Source organism: Phoxinus phoxinus (genome assembly GCF_949152265.1).
Source record: "Phoxinus phoxinus genome assembly, chromosome: 4".
Taxonomy (NCBI): domain Eukaryota; kingdom Metazoa; phylum Chordata; class Actinopteri; order Cypriniformes; family Leuciscidae; genus Phoxinus; species Phoxinus phoxinus.
Genome location: NC_136879.1, coordinates 7800618 through 7806326, shown reverse-complemented (window position 1 = coordinate 7806326; position 5709 = coordinate 7800618). Strand labels below are relative to the sequence as shown.

At 31.1% G+C, this 5709-nt stretch overlaps 1 long non-coding RNA gene across 1 annotated transcript; it reads right to left on the bottom strand.

Moving 5' to 3' along the window:
* Positions 1-3422: 3422 nt before the first annotated feature.
* LOC306996805 lies at positions 3423-4969 on the bottom strand. Its single transcript, XR_013797186.1, has 5 exons — positions 4798-4969; positions 4266-4468; positions 3862-4022; positions 3581-3672; positions 3423-3490 (listed from the first exon to the last, which is right to left on the bottom strand). It is a non-coding gene; the product is annotated as an uncharacterized lncRNA (long non-coding RNA).
* Positions 4970-5709: the final 740 nt, after the last annotated feature.

Here is a 5709-nt window from a genome sequence, read left to right as displayed (position 1 = left end):
CTGCCGTGCGCGAGCCGTAACGCATCTGGTGGAAATTGGGGGTTACCCCTTTCCAATGAACCAAAACAAACACTCCAGATTATCAACCCGTCACACTTAGTTGGGGACATTTAATATTCAACAATATTATAGATCTGCCTTAAAGGTGGACGATGATGAAATTGTTTTTTGTATTATTTTCATGTTATCACTGTGAAGCTGCTTTAATACAATCTGTATTGTAAAAAGCGCTATATAAATAAAGGTGACTTGACTTGACTGTGTGTGTGTGTGTATTTTATAAATTTTAAAAAGCTATTTTAACCAGAACAAATCTAAAATGTATTCCCAAAATCGTGCAGCCCTAGTTTATCTTGATATCAGCATGTTCACAGCTTTTTTTCTTCTTTTTTTTTAGGTATAGTCCTGCTGACCTCAACATGAGCATGAGGAGGTAAAGTGAAAAATCAAACATCTGGGAAATGACAGGTATGCACTATGTTTCAGGAATGGCACAAATGTGTGTGACTGGTTAAGTCTCTGTCTTTAGTTCAGTGTGTTAAATAATGTGCTTTTTTGCCATTTGTTGTGTATCTTTGGATTGTTGTGTTGTAAATAAATCCAAACAATCAAAAAGCCATTCTTTTTAAAATCTCCTCATTCTTTGTTCAAAGTTCCTCATAGGACGTGAGAGCTCCTAATAGGGCCATTATGGGAGGGCCTTTGTCTCTCTCAGGTGTGAAACACTCAATATTCATGGGTGGTTAACGCCTACTCACATTAAGCTTTCTTACACAAGACATGTCATACAAATTTTAAATCAATATATTGTCTTATCTGAATCCCAGCTAACAAAAATAAGTTGCCAGAACGTTTTGCTAACATTCCCATTAGGTTAGGAAAACGTTATTTCTGAATGTTTTTTAAACATTGAAAACGTCCAGTTTTTTTAATGTATTAAGAACGTTTTTTCTTGGTTAACGTGAACGTTAAAGTAACATTCCATTCACTCATTTTGAAAACGTTATTAAAACGTTATTTCTGAATGTTTTTTAAACGTTGAAAACGTCCAGTTTTTTTAATGTAATAATAAAGTTTTTTCTTGGTTAATATGAACGTTAAAGTAACATTCCATTCACTCATTTTGAAAATGTTATTAAAACGTTATTTTTGAATGTTTTTAAACGTTGCAAATGTCCAGTTTTTTAATGTATTAAGAACGTTTTTTCTTGGTTAATGTGAACGTTAAATTAACATTCCATTCACTCATTTTGAAAATGTTATTAAAACGTTATTTCTGAATGTTTTTAAACGTTGTAAACGTCCAGTTTTTTAATGTATTAAGAACGTTTTTTCTTGGTTAATATGAACGTTAAATTAACATTCCATTCACTCATTTTGAAAATGTTATTAAAACGTTATTTCTGAATGTTTTTAAACGTTGCAAATGTCCAGTTTTTTAATGTATTAAGAACGTTTTTTCTTGGTTAATGTGAACGTTAAATTAACATTCCATTCACTCATTTTGAAAATGTTATTAAAACGTTATTTTTGAATGTTTTTAAACGTTGTAAACGTCCAGTTTTTTAATGTATTAAGAACGTTTTTTCTTGGTTAATGTGAACGTTAAATTAACATTCCATTCACTCATTTTGAAAATGTTATTAAAACGTTATTTCTGAATGTTTTTAAACGTTGTAAACGTCCAGTTTTTTTATGTATTAAGAACGTTTTTTCTTGGTTAATGTGAACGTTAAAGTAACATTCCATTCACTCATTTTGAAAATGTTATTAAAACGTTATTTCTGAATGTTTTTAAACGTTGTAAACGTCCAGTTTTTTAATGTATTAAGAACGTTTTTTCTTGGTTAATGTGAACGTTAAAGTAACATTCCATTCACTCATTTTGAAAATGTTATTAAAACGTTATTTCTGAATGTTTTTTAAACGTTGTAAACGTCCAGTTTTTGATGTATTAAGAACGTTTTTTCTTGGTTAATGTGAACGTTAAATTAACATTCCATTCACTCATTTTGAAAATGTTATTAAAACGTTATTTTTGAATGTTTTTAAACGTTGTAAACGTCCAGTTTTTTAATGTATTAAGAACGTTTTTTCTTGGTTAATGTGAACGTTAAATTAACATTCCATTCACTCATTTTGAAAATGTTATTAAAACGTTATTTCTGAATGTTTTTAAACGTTGTAAACGTCCAGTTTTTTAATGTATTAAGAACGTTTTTTCTTGGTTAATGTGAACGTTAAAGTAACATTCCATTCACTCATTTTGAAAATATTATTAAAACGTTATTTCTGAATGTTTTTAAACGTTGTAAACGTCCAGTTTTTTTATGTATTAAGAACGTTTTTTCTTGGTTAATGTGAACGTTAAAGTAACATTCCATTCACTCATTTTGAAAATGTTATTAAAACGTTATTTCTGAATGTTTTTTAAACGTTGTAAACGTCCAGTTTTTGATGTATTAAGAACGTTTTTTCTTGGTTAATGTGAACGTTAAATTAACATTCCATTCACTCATTTTGAAAATGTTATTAAAACGTTATTTCTGAATGTTTTTAAACGTTGTAAACGTCCAGTTTTTTAATGTATTAAGAACGTTTTTTCTTGGTTAATGTGAACGTTAAAGTAACATTCCATTCACTCATTTTGAAAATGTTATTAAAACGTTATTTCTGAATGTTTTTTAAACGTTGTAAACGTCCAGTTTTTTTATGTATTAAGAACGTTTTTTCTTGGTTAATGTGAACGTTAAATTAACATTCCATTCACTCATTTTGAAAATGTTATTAAAAAATCATTAATGGATGTTCATTAAATGTTAAAACATCCAGTTTTTAAAATGCATTAAGAACGTTTTTTCTTGGTGTATGTGAACGTTATAGAAACCTTCCATTCTATCATCTTGAAAACAGTATAAAAGTGTTATTAATGGATGTCCTTTAAATGTTTACAATTTCTTTTCTTTTTTCCCCATGTATTAAGAACATTTCTTCTTGGTATATGTGAACGTTATAGGAACATTCTACCATCTTGAAAACATTATTTCTGAATGTTTTATAAACATTACAATTTTCAAATTTATCAATATTCTCCAAACATTGCCCTGGGTACTTTTTCATAAACAAAGTATCAATTCAAACCATAACATTTGGTAAAACATTACTAATTATATTGTCAACAACAAAAACTGCAAGACACACAAACATTTTGAATATTTTAATATATTTTACACTTTTCATTCATATTTTATTTTCTCTATCCTTTGCCAAGGATAAGTGCACTGTAACATAAATCTGAATGAAAATAATTGATATCTTACTTTGCTTTCACATGTTATATATGTGAACATTCCACAAACTGAAACATTGCAAAACATAACAAAATACATTTTGCGTACAAAAAAAAAAAAACGAATTAAGTGTGTTCTGTGTGTCTTCTGTTTCAGAAAGGCTGTGCTTCGGGCTGAAGTGGCACCTTAGATTGTAGCATCTATAAAAACAAAACATAGTTTTAGTATAGAGTATATTCTGTGTTCAATTTTCATTATTTTATTAATTTTTACAACTACAAAAGCATTACCTTATCTCTGTGTGGTGCAAACTTAAGTGTTTCAGCAATGAAGTCCTCAATCGCTTTCTCCAACACCTTAGTGTGTGTTCGACGACAGGCATCTTAAAATCCAGTTAAGATAGACAAAACCCAAACATGTTACTGTTAATTACAATAAATGATGACTTTAAGCATGATTTCCTCAAGACCTCATATGCAGTATTTGACCTAGCTTGGTCTGAAAATAGAGTTTGTCTTCAATGACTTACTATAAAATATTTGGTATTTGAAACAACTGAAAAATAACTCACGGATGATCACGTTACATATTTCCAGTTCCTGGAAATTCCTCTTTCCTCTGCGGCCTTTAAAACTGTATTGGGCCCATAGAGAATTTGTTCCAAGTTTTCTTAATGTTCTTCTGATGGACGTTACCAGGTGTGTTACCTCCCATGAGGCTCAGACAATTGATCTGAAAATAAATATAATGCTAAATTATGCTGCAAAGCAATATCTGAACCAAGAAAAATAAAACTTTGTGCGTAATTATATAAAATAATATGGAAAACCCAGGGTTGCTTTGGTGTTTGGTTTGTTGTCCTGTGCTTAGTCCACTATATTACACCTCACCAAAGACCACACACAGATGAAGTTACAACAATGCATATGACAGTGTGTTCCAAGTGCAAACTCTTAACAATCATGAAATACTAACCGCTCTCTTTTTGTAGTCTGGATCCTTTAACATGGTGCACAAATCTTCCAGTTCCTTTGGTGTGTCACAGGGTTTTTCAAGAAACTCTTGTCCTTCGGGTGTTTCAGAACACATGTTAGTCCTTAGAAGGCTTTCAATGTTTTGGAGTCTCTCATCGACTTGATTCAGACGAAGAAGTACAGTCCGTTCAAACTTCGAAGACTCTAGATATCAAACACTTCATTAATCAACACATAAAATGACCCTGTTTATGTAATTAATGCCATACTGTTAGAACTAGGGGCCAGTTGCATAAACTGCTAAGACTAGTCTTACAAGTTAGTCATCCATTTTTTTCCTTTAAGACTGTTCATATCTTTTTCAAATTAGTTACAAAAAATGTAGATTGGTCTAATTTGATACCGAAAATTAAGACTGATTACCCCTAATTAACTGCTAGCTGTTCGTATAAGTTCTTAAGACACAGCCTTAACGTAATGGCTATATTTATGCAACTGGGCCCAGAAGTTTTTTCCATTTGGTGTACACTAACCTTGACTTGCCACCGATGTCCTCTCTGTGCTGTGGTCTTCAGAGGGACTCAGGCAAAACACTGCTTTAAAATAATAATAATAATTATAAAGTAAATGATAATTTACACCAGCACATTTTAATTATGCAGGCCTAATATGTTAGATTACCATCACGGTCTTGTTGGGTTGTGACCAATGGCTGGTTGTCATTAGTGTTTTGAATTAGATTTCCTGATAAACCCAAGGCATCCTTTAGAAAATACATACAAGTAACACATGACCCATTGGAACCCATGACCCAACCTAACCCTGAGAGCAGTTTTTAAGCTTAGCATGGCCATGACTTTCTATCACTTCCTTCAAACTGTTGCTGATGTTTAAGGCAGGACTGCTCAAAGATAAGCCTACTTTAAGCAAAGCAAAAAAAAAAAAAATGATATAAAATATATAACAGTACTGCTGATTGTGTAGGCTTCATTATATGTTAAATTACTATTACCATTCTGTAGTGAAGACAGATTATTATTATTTCTCACATTTTTTTAAATATCTGGTTTCCAGGTAGAGCTAAGGAATAATACAAATCAATCAGCAATATTCAAGTTAGGCTATAAACTATCAAGAATCAACCTACTGACATTTGGAAAACACTTTTATCTAAAGCAACTGCACTCACCAATAACACGTATTGGGAATTCTTGTGTTTACTAAATCATACTCAAGATCTTTGGCATTGGTCATGCCATGCTCTACCAACTGAGCTACAGTAATGTACAAGAATGGTCTTCCTTTAGCTTTAAAGTATTATTTCCTAATTTATAATTAAAAGACTGACTTGTCTCACTTGACTCCATTGTCTTGGGCTCTGAAAAATATTCTGCAGATGGAATAACTAGAAAAAAAAAAAGGATAGACATAGTCACTTGATAAGT